This window comes from Bubalus bubalis, chromosome 21 (genome assembly GCF_019923935.1).
Source record: "Bubalus bubalis isolate 160015118507 breed Murrah chromosome 21, NDDB_SH_1, whole genome shotgun sequence".
In the NCBI taxonomy this organism is placed as follows: Eukaryota; Metazoa; Chordata; class Mammalia; order Artiodactyla; family Bovidae; genus Bubalus; species Bubalus bubalis.
Genome location: NC_059177.1, coordinates 19,526,418 through 19,543,400, shown reverse-complemented (window position 1 = coordinate 19,543,400; position 16,983 = coordinate 19,526,418).

Here is a 16,983-nt window from a genome sequence, read left to right as displayed (position 1 = left end):
CTTGAAAATTGAGGGACACACAGAACCAGGTAGTAAGTGATGGAAAGTTTCAGGTATACTGCAGAAAACTTAAAATATGACTTAAAAGATGTCAGTAAAATCAGACATTCAGAATCATTGGGGATTGTTGCAAAAGTGCCTTGCCACAAAGGAGGTAACATATTATGAGCCACACTGAAGACTGCAAAGAATTTTGAAAAGAAGGGAAAAGGAGGAAAAGAGATAAATAAATAAACAGAAGTCCACAATATTCCAGAATGCGTTCTGCTAGCTTTACAGGTTTTAATTGCTATTACTTGAAAAATATAAAGGAGAAGTTTGGGGGAGAGCTCAGTTGTGAGATATCATGAGAACATTTAAAAAGTTAATTTTGCTGCAGGATTTCAGAAAATTTATTTGGTAAATGTGAATGGAGAATATTCACAAGAAGGTATACTTGGTCATCTATTTTCTTTAAAAAAAGAAAAAAAAAGAACAGTTTTGATATTAATATTCTATATTAATCACTTGGGAGGTTTTCTTTTGGAATAAAAAGAAATAACCAATAGTGTTCTATTTAACACTAATAGAAAAATAAAGAAGGGAAAGAAAGAGCAGGAAATTAAAATAATTCCCAGGCTTTATTGAGGTATAATTGACATAAAGTTTAAGTGTGTTGATTTAATAGATTTATATATTGCAAAATGTTTACTACCATAGTACTAGCTGACACCTCCATCATGTCACATAGTGCCTTTACTTTTTGTGGTGAGAACATTTAAGGTCTAAGAAATTTCAAGTATATTAACCTGTGTTATTAGCTAAAATCACCATACTGTACACATATACGCACACACCTCACATCATTGGTATCCATTCATCTGTTGAGGATACTTAAGTTGTTTCTTTATCTTAACTGCTGTGAATAATGCTTCAGTGAACATGAAACTGCAGACACTTTTCCAAGATCCTGTTTTCATTCCTTTTGCATGTATACCCGGAAACGATAGTGCTGGACCACATAGTAGTTCTGTTTTTAAGGTTTTGAGGAACCCACTTAATTTTCAATAGTGTCTGCACCAATTTACATTCCCACCAATGGTGCAGGAGAGTTCCTTTTGTCTACACGCTTGCCAACACTTGTTCCTTTTTGATAGTAGCCATTCTGACAGGTAGGAGATGGTGTCTCATTGTGGTTTTGCATTTTTTCCAGTGATTAGAGACATTGAGGACCTTTTCATGTATCTGTTTGACTGTCTTCTTTGAAAAAAAAAAAAAAGATTGAAGTCATATCAAATGCCTTTTTGGACCCGCAATTGCATAAAAATAGACATTTTCCCAGTTCTGTAGCTTTTCCTAGTTTACCAAGAAGAAAACTGAAAAAAATTTAACAAATATGTGGAGATTAAACAGCATGCTAATGAACAACCAGTGGGTCAAAAAGAAATCAAAAACATTTCTTGAGACAAAAATGAAACTACAATATACTAACATTTATGGAATATATCTAAAGCAGTTCTAAGAGGGAAGATTTTAGTAATAAACATCTACATGAAGAAAAAAGAAAGATCTGAAATAAACAACTAATTTTATACCTAAAGGAACTAGAAAAAGAAGAACAAACTAGAACCAAAGTTACTGGGAGGAAAGAAATAAAGATCAGAGCAAAAATGAATTAATGAGAGGCTCACAGGAAAATACACAAGATCTCTGAAAGCTGAATTTTTTGAAAAGATAAAAAGTACACAAATATTTAGCTAGACTGATCAAGAAAAAAAAAGGATTCAAATAAATAAAATTATAAATGAAAGAGGGCACATTACAACTGATGCCACACAAATGGAAAGGAATATAAGAAATAACTATGAACAATTATATCCAACAAACTAGAAGAGATGAAATACTGGATGAACAAATTCATAGTAGGTACTTCTACTGGTCCTATATTCCTGCTCATTTTCTGGTACTCTAAAATCCTATTTGAAAGTTTTGGCATAAACATACTTAGGGGAATCCACTGGTTAACAAATAAAATTTTGTTTCATAATTTAAATTTTCTTTTCAATTCAGAAGTATTTTTCTGTGAGACATTCTTTTTTCTTCTATCAAGCAAATGCTATAGGGAGTGATCTTCCATCACTTGTCCCTGTTTCTGGAACATGGTTTGCTCTATGGCTTGGCATTTTGGAACTGTCCCTTTTAGGTAAGTCTTGAATAAGCCACCTTTTCACATAATTTGGCAGAAACAAAATGGCACCCTCATGTAAAATGTCACCTGCACTAGATGGGCATTTTTATTGAGATTTTCAGTATTAGAATAACACTCCAAGATTCCCTGGAGAGGGAAATGGCAACCCACTCCAGTGTTCTTGCCTACAGAATCCCGTGGTCAGGGGAGCCTGGTGGGCTGCTGCCCATAGGATTGCACAGAGTCGGCCATGACTGAAGCAAGTTAGCAGTAGCAGCAGCCAAGATTCCTCTCTGTTTATCTCAGAAATGTTACTACCTGATGGTTTCTAAGAGGATATATTTGGTTATTTTATTAGGTCAAACTTTAATTCTTAATAGATAACAAAATATTATAAAATATTAATATGACAGATAAAGCTTGATTTATTTAGTAATTAAACATTAGATCTGGAAAGGAAAATATAATCCATTGATTTCTGTAATTAGTAAAATAAATCTAGAAGAATCCCACTTTCAGTATCATTGTGGAGCAAGAAGGTAAGCTAAAATAGTAGAGTTTCTGGTTTCTCCATTTTCTCCCCTCGTAGCGTGTCTTTGGGTTTCTTTTTACATTGTGTTACTCGTTAGTAGATGAACGTTTTATTTTAAAATAATAATTAAATATAAATATTTCATATTGAAAAGTCAGAAAAAATGTTTCTAGGGGATTAAATGATTCTCCCAAGTCATGACTCTACTAAAAGATATAATAAGAACTAGGGATTATGGTTTCTTGTATTTTAATGCTTTCTGATTTTTATTTCACTTTTCTGTTCTATTACAGATCTAAGAACCCAACTGAAATTCCATAATAGGACATGATGGCTTGAAAAAATAGAAAGGATGAAAGAAAAGAGCTATAAAGAAAATTACAAAAAAAAAAAAAGAAAGAAAATTACAGTCATCAATAATTACTCTTGCTACTGTATTTTTCCCTCAAGTAAGTATTTCTTTACCTGTTTATATTCTGCATGTTGGACATGATAAAAAATTTAAGTAAGGAAATAAAATTTTCTCCAAAATCTATTCATCTAGCTCAGGCTTTCTCAACCTCAGCACTAAAATTTTGGACTGACACATTTGTTTTGTTGTTTGCTGTTCTATGTATTGTAGAATGTTTAGCAACATCTTTGGCCTCAATCCTCCAGATTCAAGAAGACACAACAGTCTTTTACTCTGTCATGATAATCAGAAATGTCTCAGACAATGCCAAATCTCCACCAGGGAGCAATATTACCCCTGGTTGAGAACCATTGCTCCAAATAGTGTACAGTCCAGATCACAGCTGAGACACCAGGCTGCAGATAATCTTACTGTATGTTAGTTATTGTGTGTAGACATTTGTTGCAAGATTTTAAGCAGTACATTGAGGTATTTTAGAAATTCTAAGGAAAACAATCATGGCTGTTAAAAAGTGAGGCGGGTGTGGGAATCAAACCTTAATGCAAGGAGATGAAGTGGGCTACATGAGAGTTGACTGTATGCTTGGTGAGTATGATGAGTCAAAAATATTTAATATTCTAATTAATAGAACACAGTTCTTGTTAACTTTTTTTTTTTATGTGACCCTATAAGTAATAAGCAGAAGAGTTACATGTTTTTCTTTGATGTCTGGACAAGGTAGTCAAACTCTAAAGGAAAGCGTGGTGATGGTGATTTTTTTCAGCATTAGTTTATTTTATGTGGCTATGCAGGGTGTTAGTTGCAGCATGTAGGATCTTTTAGTTGAGGCATGCAAACTCTTAGTTGTGGCGTATGAGATCTAGTTCCCTGACCAGTGATTAAACCCAGGCCTCCTGCATTGGGAGCTTGAAGTCTTAACCACTGGACCACTGGTAATGGTGTTTTTAAGCCTGCCACTTTGATGCCCGGATGTGTCTTGGAATGGAAGATGGAAAATGTCATGAAGAAAGGGCTATCTTGAGAAGTGATCTATAGCATTCTATATAGCTTCTGTTCTTAACCTACTCCTTTACTACCAAAACCAAATGTCAAATTGTTAGTCGCTCAGTTGTATCCAACTTTTTGCAACTCTATGGACTCTAGACCACCAGTCCCCTCTTTCCATGGAATTCTCCAGGCAAGGATACTGGAGTGTGTTGCCATTTCCTTCTCCAGGGGATCTTCCTGACCCAGGGCTTGAACCAGATCTTCCACATTTCAGGCAGATTCTTCACCATCTGAGCCACCAGGGAAGCCCCACCAAAAACCAAGGACAGCTGTAAATCAGCTTCCCTAAGTTACAATAAAAGGGAATTAATTCTTGGTTGTTTTCTTTTACTTTGTATTTAGTGAACAACTATTAATCCCAGTGTGGAATTGTTCCTCTGTGACCCACATAGTTCTGTAGAGTCTCTCAACCATAGTGACTGGTTACTTCCTGGTATAAAGCATGACTAAGTTCTGCCCAACAAGATTACTCTTTTAGTTTTTATATTTGTTCTTTGGTCATTGGCATAGAGATATCTGTTTCCTTAGGGTTTTGACCTGTAATGATGTAGTAAAGTAGCTGGGACACTGATTTTCTTGCCTTCCAATGCAAAGAGCCTGGCTACAACAGGAGAGAATTAAGTCACCAAGAGAAAGATACAAAGGCAAACAGACCCTGAAAGATAAAGAGCCTCAAGACTTCTTTAAACACCTGGATCCAGCCATATCTAAACCTCAGGTTGCCTGTTAACGTCCAGCAACATAAGTCAACAAAGTCATCTTTGTTTGTTTGTTTGTTTTTGCTTCATCTAGTTTGTGTTAGGATTCCATCACTTACAACTGAAAGAGATCTACCAAGTATGGAGAATATTCCCACTGGGGAAATTTGGGCAAGGAATCATAAACTCAAGGAAATAAAGTGACAGCTACACAGATGAAAGACTAATACAGAACAACAAGGAAAGCCCCCTGAACTTTAATGCAAGAATAATGAACAAATAAAGAGTAGGTATGTGCTATCTTGCAAGACCTATTCCTCAAGGACAAGTAAGGCATCAGAGAAAAATGACCTCGTAACAGATTGAAACAGAGATGATAATGGAGGAAGAAAATGTCCAGAATCAAGCTAGAGGCTGTGTCCTTCTCTTCACCTACTGCTTGCAAATTCTAATGATGAAGGGCCAATAATTCAGCTCAACTGTGTAAAAACTATATAATTTATTTATTCAGCCAACATTGGCAAATTATCAACCAAGAAGGGAGGATTCTAACCTGCTAAACACCAAGTCTCTGAACCTCAGTCTTTATTTAAGATGTCGTTCTACTGGGGAAAATGATAAACAATTCTAGAAACCGTGAACAGTATGAAAGCTATTATATTGTAGGCAAGTGTAGAATGTAACCGAAAATTCACTCTATTACTTATGGCTTCTTCACTCTAAGTGACAGAACAGACAGTTCAAACTAACTTGCTGCTGCTGCTAAGTCACTTCAGTCGTGTCCGACTTTTAACGACCCCATGGACTGTAGCCTACCAGGCTCCTCCATCCATGGGATTTTCCAGGCAAGAGTACTGGAGTGGGGTGCCATTGCCTTCTCCATCAAATTAGCTTAAGCAGGAAAAAAAAATTGCCTGAGGGAGGCATTCAGGCACAGCTGGACTCAAGAGTCCAAACCATGGCCCCCCGAACTCTGTCTTCCTCTTTACCTCTTAATTGTGTTTGCTTCTGAGTTGGCTTTATCTTCAGGGAATGTCTTTTCATGTTGTTGCAAAGAAGACCATTAGCAGATCTACATTAACATCGTTAGAAGTCATGATTCCAAAGGTAAATTTACCTCTTTCCCCCACATGACATTGATTGACTCTGCTTTGGTCTTAGACCATTTCTGGAGCAATCTCCGTATCTTAGAGAACGTGCCTCAGCTTTGTCCAATGTACTACTTGAGCAGCTGGGTGCTGGAGCCATGATACTGACAGACCCACCAAGATAAGGAGAAGTGAGAGTTTCTTAAAGGAAAAGATAATGATGATAGTGATGATGGTAATCTTTATCATTATGACTGTAAATGTCATTCAGTCTCCTAACACATCCTGGGCGGGACCCTGAAGTTGTCAAAGCACATCTGAGCTAACTATTACAGAGTAAATATTTGTGTGACCACTATTCAGTTAGGATGGAAAAAAAAAGGAGGATACATTAGTAGAGAGGATTTGGTATAATTATGCAGGCATGCCTTAGCAAAATTCACTGATGTCCAATTATACTCAAATGTCATCTACCATTTATTGAGTACTGATTATGTGCCAGGTATTTGCTAAGTAAGCTCTTTAATTTGATCATTTCTTTTAATTCTCCCAAATTTTATAAGGTAAATATTACTCTCTTTCTCAAATTGCAAATAATGCTCAGTGAGGTGAAATAATTTACTCAACTAGCAAGTGGCAGATTGGATTGAAATACAGGAAGTGTGAAACAAGAACTTGGATATTTAATACAACTTTGTATACTTAGTTGTATTAAACTAAGATGGGACCATACATCTCAGTTTATGCCTCTTGTACTGATACAATTATTAATAGCATCCTCTTCTACTTCAAAACATGTTCAGATTTTCACAATAAATTATATGATCACAACAACACTGCCTTCTTCATGGATATGTTTTAATTCCTATGTATTTTTATATACTTGCCTTTCATTCAAAATGATTTTAATAACTTTTTATTTTAAGAGAAGAGCTTCAGGTTTACAGAGAAGTTGCAAAGATAGTAAAGAAAGTTATGAAATCCCACATTCATTGTCCCTTATTATCAGCATTTCATATTAATTTGTCACAACAAATGACATCAATACATTATTATTAACTACAGTTCATGCTTTATTCATGTTTATTTAGTTTTTACTTTTTAATTGTATTTTTTTCTGTTACATGATCCCAGCCAGGGTATCAAGTTGGGTATTACACTGTACTTACTTTTCATGTCTCCTTAGGTTACTTGTAACTGTGACAGTTTCTCAGGCTTTCCTTGTTTTTGATGACATGGACTCCTTTGAGAAGGACTGGCCAGGTGTTTTGTAGAATGTCTCTCAACTGGGATTTCTCTGATATTTTCCTCACAATTAGAATGGGGTTATGGCTTTGGGGGAAGAGATCACAGAAGTCAAGTCCCAAATTTATCAGATCAGATCAGATCAGATCAGTCACTCAGTCATGTCCGACTCTTTGCGACCCCATGAATCGCAGCACGCCAGGCCTCCCTGTCCATCACCAACTCCCAGAGTTCACTCAGACTCACGTCCATCGAGTCAGTGATGCCATCCAGCCTTCTTATCCTCTGTCGTCCCCTTCTCCTCCTGCCCCCAATCCCTCCCAGCATCAGAGTCTTTTCCAATGAGTCAAGTCTTTGCATGAGGTGGCCAAAGTACTGGAGTTTCAGCTTTAGCATCATTCCTTCCAAAGAAATCCCAGGGCTGATCTCCTTCAGAATGGACTGGTTGGATCTCCTTGCAGTCCAAGGGACTCTCAAGACTCTTCTCCAACACCGCAGTTCAAAAGCATCAATTCTTCGGTGCTCAGCCTTCTTCACAGTCCAATTCTCACATCCATACATGACCACAGGAAAAACCATAGCCTTCAACATCAAAGGTATGTACTATTAATGTGGCCTATCAGTATTGATAGTAACCTTGATCACCTGGCCGAGGTAGTGTTTGACCTGTTTCTCCATTGTCAAGTTACTCTTGTAAAGCAGTTACCAACCTTTTCATGGAGAACATGCACACATTTTGTGTGTGAATTCATGACTCTTGACAGATATATTTAACCATGTAACCACTATCCCTATCAAGATAGAGACCATTTCCATCAGTCCTCTAAAGTTGTTTTGTCTTAATTTAATCTTTTGATTTCATAGAGTCCCTAAAGAATCCTTTCAGTTACCACTGACTCAAAAGTGCCCCAACTCTATCAGTCATACACAATTTTGAGCTGCTCTGGAAATAAACAACCAGATTGTTAACTATGCTTGACTCTACTTTTTTTTTACAGTTCTTTTTTTTTTTTATTTTTTAGAACAATTTTATTTTTTTTTAATTTTATTTTTAAACTTTACAAAATTGTATTAGTTCTGTCAAATGTACCAGGTTACTTTTTATTGATTGGCTCTCTCTCCACATATCTTTCCTGACTGGATTAATTAGGTAATGCAGACTTTACCATCCCATGGACTTGAAACTTTGACCCATAAGTAAGAACACAAGGGTGAACAAAACTAAGAAAGGAAGATTTGCCAAAAAATCACAAGGAACCAATAGCTGCCTTTATGACAGCTAAGAGTGTGACAAGATGTGACAAAGGCTGACATGATGTGACAAAGTTGACTTGGAGAATACTATTGTGGATAAAATCATGGGATACCATCTTCCAAAGAGTAAGAATGCAAAGCAAGAGAACAAAATGGCATTTTATATTCAAAGATTTCTAAGAGCAGACCTGAAGTAGGAGCGAGACAGGTATGGTCTTAACATCCTGAGTAAGATGTTATAATATTTGAAAGAGATTTCTAATGAATTTTTATGAATTCCTTTTTAAAGTGTTAGTTATAATATTAATCACTGTTAGATTTGTAGGGAAATGTTTTGCAAGAAGCAATGTAAATATAAGTATAAAAGTTCATGAGGAAACATTATGCAAGTTTATATTTTATCAATAATTATAAAAATCATGGCACATAGTTCATACTAAGAGAAATGTTAAAAGTCAGAGAGCAAAAAAAATAAAATGCAATTCTTCAGTTTATAGATGACAAAAATGGATGAGTTGAAAAATTTGCCTAGATAATGGGATTTTAACCTTTTATATAAACTTTATTGAGGTATAATTTAGATAAACAAAAGTATATACTTATTAAATATATAGATTGGTGAGTTTATAATTATATAAACTAAGCATAAAACTTTATGTAAGAAAAACCACCACAAATAAAGATGTATAACACTTCCATCACCCTGCAAAGGTATTTTATATTCCTATTGACTCAGTCCACCCCCTTTTCTCAGACCCAGGCTGATCTGCTATCACTGCACATTAATTTTGACTTTTCTAGAATTTCATATAAAATGTTTCATATTGCAGACACTCCCTTTTGTCTTTCTTCTTTTACTTGCTTTAACATTTTTGAGATATGTCTGTTATAAATATTAGTTTGTTCCTTTTTATAGCTGAGTAGCATTCCATTGTATGGGCATACCACTTGTAGTTAATGTTTTGATGGAAATTTGTTTTTTTGTTTTTTTTTTTTTTTCATTTTAGAGTTATTTTGAATAAGGTGACTATAAACATTTATACAGAAATAGTGTGGACATACACGGTCATTTCCTTGGGTAGACGTGGAAATGTGGGGCTGAACGATGAGCGTGTTTGCCTTTATAAGAGGCTGAGAACACCTTATCTGAAGTTGCTGTGCCATTTTGCATTCTGACAGCGTGTGAAAGTGCTAGTTCGGCTCTGTCCTTTCCAATGCTCAAAACGATCAGTCTTTTTAATTTTAACCTTTCTAATAGGTAGTGGGATCTCATTATGGTTTTAATTTGCTTATCCCTAAAAATGAATGGTGTTGAACATCTTCTATGTGCCTACTGCCTTCTGCATATTTTCTTTAGTGAACTTCTATGTTCTTTATCTGTATGTGTGTGTATTATACAATCTTCTTGTGCACAAGTTCCTTATGAAATATATGTTTTGTGCAATTTTCTTCATTTCTAATTCCTCCTTCTCTATTTTTTGAAAGTCTATGTAAGATTGACATTTTTCCTTAAACTGTTGATCAAATTCATCAGGGGAAGCCATCTGAACCTAGAATTTTTGCAAGAAGTGTTTTTTATATGTTACTTTATTTTGTTTATCTTATTCAAACAGCTTTGTTGAGATACATTTTATTTATAAAATCTACTGATTTCAAGGGTAAAATTTAGTCATTTCTAGTAACTACTGAATTATACAAACATTAACGTATTACTATATCTGTTTTAGAATATTTTTATTTCCCTAATAACATCTATCATGCCCATTTCCAGTTAATCCCCATTTAGACCACCAGTCCCAGACATGGGAAGGTTTTCCACTGTAAAGGAAATTTAACAAACGTAAAGCTTTTAGATTTTTTCTTACTTTTTGAGTCAATCTTGGTGAGTTACATCTTTCAATTCCCCATTTCACATCATTTTTTGATATAAAAATTTTCATGAAATTTCCTTACATTTTTTTTCATGAGTCTAAGATCTAGAGTGATGCCTTTTCTATTTACATTGGTTGATTCTCTCTTCTTTCTTTTTTCTTAATCTATCCAGCTTAGAAATATTCAGTTTACTGGTCTTTACAAAGAGCGACTTTTGGTATTACTGGTTTCTCTCTTTTTGCTCTTTTCTGTTTCTGATTTATACTCTTTATTCTTTCTTTTTAATTATATCTAATTTATTTTAGTTTTCTATTATCTAATGCAGTTTAGAAGATTGAATTAAATATATGTTTTCTTTTCTACTATCAGACTTTAAGCTATAAATCTCTCTTTAAGACCTGCCTTAGCTATGGTAAACAGATTTTGACAGGCTTTTTTGTCATCAATCATTTAAAAATATATTCTAATTTATCTGGATTTTAAAAAATGTGAGTTAAATTTCATTTTAAATGTGTTGTTTAAATATCAAAGTATTTTCTAGATATCATTTTGATACTGATTTTCTAGTTAATGCCATTGTTATGAGAATGAGTTCAATCATTTTAAGTGTATTGAGACTTGTTTATAGAACAATATATGGTCTATCTTGAACAGTGTTCAAGTTCATCTTTCTTATCTTTTGCAGTGTATAACTGCTGTTACACACATGCAGTGAATTACAAATAATGTATTTTTCAGCTCTAGACGTTCCACTTATCTATATATTTTTCACTTCTCTCCATGCATTCATGTTTCCCTCAAATGTTTGAAGATCTTTACACTAGCTGTTTATATTTATTTCCTGTTGCTGTGTCACAAACCACCACACATTTAGTGACTTAAAAACAATACTTATCTATCTCACAGTGCTGTGCTGTGCTATGCTTAGTCACTCAGTCATATTTGACTCTTTGCAACCCCATGGACTGAAGCCCACCAGGCTCCTCTGTCCATGGGGATTCTCCAGGCAAGAATACTGGAGTGGGTTGCCATGCTCTCCTCCAGGGGAACTTCCCAACCCAGGAATCGAACCCAGGTCTCCCACACTGCAGGCAGATTCTTTACCAGCTGAGCTACCAAGGAATCTCAGTATCTTACAGTAGAGATGGTAATATGATTTTTATCTTTGCTTTGTTTATGTGGTATATCTCATTGATTGATTTACTGATACTGAACCATCCTTGTATCCTCAGGATAAATCTCATTTGATTAATGTTTCTGACGCTTTAAATGTATTTCTGAATTCAATTTGCTAATATTTTGTTGAGGAACTTTGCATCTATGTTCATTGGTGTCATTGGCTTATAATTTTCTTTCTTTGTGGTTTCTTTGCCTGGTCTGGTAGCAGTGTGAAACTAGCCTTAGAGAATTATTTCAGAGTGTTTCTTCTGCAGTTTTTTGGAATAGTTTGAGAAGGGTGGGCATTAAGTCTTCTTTAAAATAGTTCACCTTGGAAAGCTCTCTGGTCCTAGACTTATGTTAGCTGGGAGTGTTTTATTACTTATTTTGTGTCATTACTGGTGATTGGCCTGTACATATTTTCTATTCCTAGTTTAATCTTAAGAGATTGTAACATTTCTAGAAATCTGTCCACTTCTTCTAGAGTGTCCAGTGTATTGGGGTATAATTGTTTGTAGTAATCTCATGATTCTTTGTATTAGTAGTGTTAGTTGTAACTTCTCTTTCATTTGTTATTTATTTTGGTCTACTTTTGTTTTTCTTTTTTTCTTAATGATTTTGGCTAAATCATTTTCTTAATGATTTTATATTTTCAGAGAACCAGGTCTTAGTTCTACTGATCTTTCTATTTTTAGTCTTTATTTTATTTCTTCTCTGTTTTTTAGTATTTCTTTCCTTCTACTAACTGTGGGTTTTATTCTTCTTTTTCTTGTTCCTTTAATTGTAAGGTTACGGTGTTCATTTAAGATTTTTCATGTTTCTACAATAGATTGTATTACTATAAACTTCTCTATTATTACTGCTTTTGTTGAATCCCATAGACTTTGCATCATTGTTTTTCTGTTTTCATTTGATTATGAGATGAACATAAATTGTGATTTTAAGATAATTTAAAAACTCACCCATTATACTGAAGCCTTCTTAACTTTTAATCTTAATTCCCACTTAACTGGTCATTTGAAGTCACTGCCATATCAACTTTTATATCATATACTTAAGGCCTGGATTCATGTTAAGAGGTGGTTCTAAGACCACTACACACTCCATATTGTAGAGATTTAAACTTTCTATAGTTCATTCTCACAGGATTCTAAGAATCAGCAGCAATTTATTAATTATCTGCTTATTTTTAATCAATGGCAACCTAAATTAGTGTTCTCAATTTTGAGAGACTCAACTTGAGTGAATCACTAGCTTAAGTGAGGGGTGGAATATACTGGTGAACAAATGGACTTTTCAAGACAAATACAGCTTCAGGCATTGCCAGATCCAGAGTCTCAGATGACTCATCAAGATTCCCCTTTTTTCTCTGTATCTTTGATGTTCTTCTTTTTATGGGTGGATTTTATTCTTAGATGAGCTTTATCCATGTGATGGAAAAGACAGCTACTGGAAGCTCCCATTTCTATCTTCATAAGTAAGAAGTCAAAAGGAATTGATCTGCCTTGTCTAAGTATTGGCAAATCTCAGGTCCTTTACCTATCCTCAAACTCTTCAGCAAGGGGAGAGAGGACTCAGTTTTACCAACACTAGATGTGTGCCCACACCTGAGTTTGGATACTGCTGCTGCTGCTGCTAAGTCACATCAGTCGTGTCCAACTCTGTGCGACCCCATAGACGGCAGCCCACCAGGCTCCGCCGTCCCTGGGATTCTCCAGGCAAGAACACTGGAGTGGGTTGCCATTTCCTTCTCCAATGCATGAGAGTGAAAAGTGAAAGTGAAGTTGCTCAGTCGTGTCCGACTCTTAGCGACCCCATGGAGTGCAGCCCACCAGACTTCCCCATCCATGGGATTTTCCAGGCAAGAGTACTGGAGTGGAGTGCATGAGGTATTAAAGTTGATAGCTCCACCTCAGCTCATAGAGACCTGGAGGAATACTTTACCAGAGAAATAGCTCATGAGGTTACTAAAGGAACATAAGGAATATTCCAGCCCCTATCAACTTAGGGAAATGTACAAAACTAAAGCTCCTTAACAAGATGGAATTGGGAAATAGATGAAATCAGTGATACAGATGTCTACTACAAGTAAATATGATAGGGAAGTAAAACAGTTAAAATAGAATTTTTTCTGTTTCTCTCTCTCTCTTTCCCTCTCTCCAAGAAAAAAAAAAAGGTGACCTTGACCTAGTAATGCAATAAAAATGTAAGATTGTATTTCTATAGATAGCATATTGAAAAGTAGAGACATTACTTTGCCAACAAAGGTCCGTCTAGTCAAGGCTATGGTTTTTCCTGTGGTCATGTATGGATGTGAGAGTTGGACTGTGAAGAAAGCTGAGCGCCAAAGAATTGATGCTTTTGAACTGTGGTGTTGGAGAAGACTCTTGAGAGTCCCTTGGACTGCAAGGAGATCCAACCAGTCCATTCTGAAGGAGATCAGCCCTGGGATTTCTTTGGAAGGAATGATGCTAAAGCTGAAACTCCAGTACTTTGGCCACCTCATGTGAAGAGTTGACTCATTGGAAAAGACTCTGATGCTGGGAGGAATTGGGGGCAGGAGGAGAAGGGGAGGACAGAGGATGAGATGACTGGATGGCATCACTGACTCGATGGAAGTGAGTCTGGGTGAACTCCGGGAGGTGGTGATGGACAGGGAGGCCTGGCGTGCTGCGATTCATGGGGTCGCAAAGAGTTGGACATGACTGAGTGGCTGAACTGAACTGAACTGTATTTTTATAAAAAGCTATGAATGGAGACATACATGAAGGATGGAAGAATAGAAGAATAGCCAGAGTACTTTAGCAGCAGTAGCAAGAGTAGCAGCACTTAAGAAGGAAGACTTTGTAAACTACAAATTAGATTTAAATAGAGAAGGAATTGAAAATGGAGGCATTATTTTCTACAGAAGATGATGGGCATGGAGAACAACAAAGAAAATAAATAAAAGAGATTATTGACAAAATACAATGGTAAGAATGTAAGTTAGGACTGAGTCCTTAACTTTCATTTTTATTAATCTCTCGGTGAAGATAGATAAGTGACTACACAAATCCAAGCCCGTGGACACACTTTATAATTATGATCATTGTGCTTAAAACCAGATTCTTCTTTAATTGAATGTTACACTAAAACAATGAATGGCCAAGTTTTAATCACTCTTACACAAAGATTTTCCATTTATATAATCTCAAACAAAAGAAAACAAATTCTATATCACCTGCCAAGTTCCAGACCCTATGCACTCACTGTGGCTGAAGATAGAAAGATTTTGCGAGCTCAGCATCACTTTCTTGTTTGTCTGGAGCAGTCACCCTTAATCTTCTGTTCAGGTCCTGACCATCCTCAACCAGCTTATGACAATGACGATGGCCGCTGTTATTGGGCCAGCTATAAACACTTGATTCAGGAAGAACCAATTAAAGCCTGCCTTACAGTTGATCAAGAGCCATAAAATTGTAGCATTTCAATCTTATGCAATTTTTGTAAAACAAAATTATTTCAAAATCTACTAATTATCCTTTAAATTCTAGAAAGTACATTCTGTGACTAAGAGGACAACAATTTATCTGCCATCATTTCTGCTGTGCCCACTGTATGTTTCTGTCACTGTGATAGAAAAGCAGTGGGAAATGGCAAAAACCAGTTCTGATTCATTCAACACATGAGTACTTCTTAGGTACAAAACACCATTCTGAACATTGCCCTGGATGAAAAGATAAATAATACCCAGCCCTTACCCTCAAGGATCTTACAATTTGGCAAGGGAAATAAAACATGCATATAGATGACTGCAATAAAAGAAGATAATGATTACTGCCAGATGTTTGGGGAGACTGAGCAGAGCAAAGAGACAGCACAGAATAAGGCAACATTCAATAGTCAGCCAAGAACTATTTGTTGAACAGTTGCAAGATGTGAGCTGGAAATGGAAGAGGAGAACATAGATATTCACATGGGCAACTGAAAAAATCAAGTGATATTACTTGTAACACAGCTCTCCAAATGTATTTTTGGCACCAAGTTCCCAATATATAGCCTTAAATTAAAAACTCAATGAGGATATAGCCTCTGTCAAGTATAGCCTGAGGTACTGACGCCTAAATTCTAGGAGCACCATTTTTATGTTCCCAAGTATGCCTTTCTATTGCTTTGCTTTTTCCCCCTTTCCAAATTAGCTAATTCTACCTTAATAGGATACCTAGTCTACCTGTTCCACCCTTCTTGTTCCTATATAGTAGAATAGGTGAATTGCAAGAGGATTTTTAACTTCAAACAACCAAAAGAAAATATTACATAACTGGGAAAAAAAGGAATGTGCGGATCCAAGAGTTCACATGTTTTAATCAGGCCCCTATCTCTGTCTTCCCCAGCCCTTCTTCTCTCTTCCTTTTCACCTCTCTGGTATCTCTCATTAGAGGATTCATATATCTCCGTCTATGTAGCAGCTTCTAGTACAGCTACAGGCTTATAGCCTCACAGCTCCAGGGTGGCTGGAAGGAGGTGGGGCCATCGCAGGCAGCATAAGGTGGCACTTATGTACACTTTATGTAGCAGAGCATCACATCTATGAATGATGGATAATCACACTGTGTACAGGGGTAGATTCTTATATTCATTATTTATTATAGTACTGTTTCCTTGAAAATGGCAGTAAAATGTACAAAATCAAATAGTATAACATTGTCCGAAAAATATGCAAAAAGCAATTTCAGGAAAGGGACCCCTTTTTCTTCTAACTCTGGCACAGTGTCTATTGGACCATGGTAGTTCTGTGTGGCTATCCAAGTTGTTCCACCAGGAGTCCAAGGATTAGCTATGCATGACTATGGTTGGCCTCTGTTTACATCCTTGAATTCATCACTGTAACCAGAAGGTTTTTTGTTTTTCCTCCTCAAACTTTAAATACTGAAACCTGCAGGGGCAATATCTGAAAAGAAATTAATGGACTGGACTGTCCCTAGAAGGAAGATAAGTAGGTGATTAAAAGGAAAAAAATAAGTCCTCTGTATCAGGAAATGTTGTTTGGCCATCAGAAAACAGGTGTTGTGACCCATAAAGGAACAGAGGATATTGGTCTAAAAACACTACCATGGCCAAAGGGGCGTGGCCTATTTTTAACAGAGGATTTGAGAGTTAAAAGATAAGTTGTAGAACATTCAATTCGGTTTCCTTATTTTATTGACGGAGAAACTAAAACCGAGACACAGGAACAGACATGCCAAGGTAACACAGGTGGCTGATGGAAGATACAGCTGCTCATGTTCTGACTTTTTAGGTTTATGTGTTGTGTGTGTGTGTATTTTGTACAAGGACATTTTTCTTTAGAACATTAACATTAAAATAAAAAGATAGTCTTGTTTTTGGTTTTATCTCCACCCTCGATTCAATGTAAGATGGTTTTGCTGCACTCCAACAGTAAGCCACAGAAAGAGTTGAGTTCACCATATGGAGTACACTTTGGTACCACGGACAGAGACATTACCTTTCTGTAAGCAGGAAAGGCAATG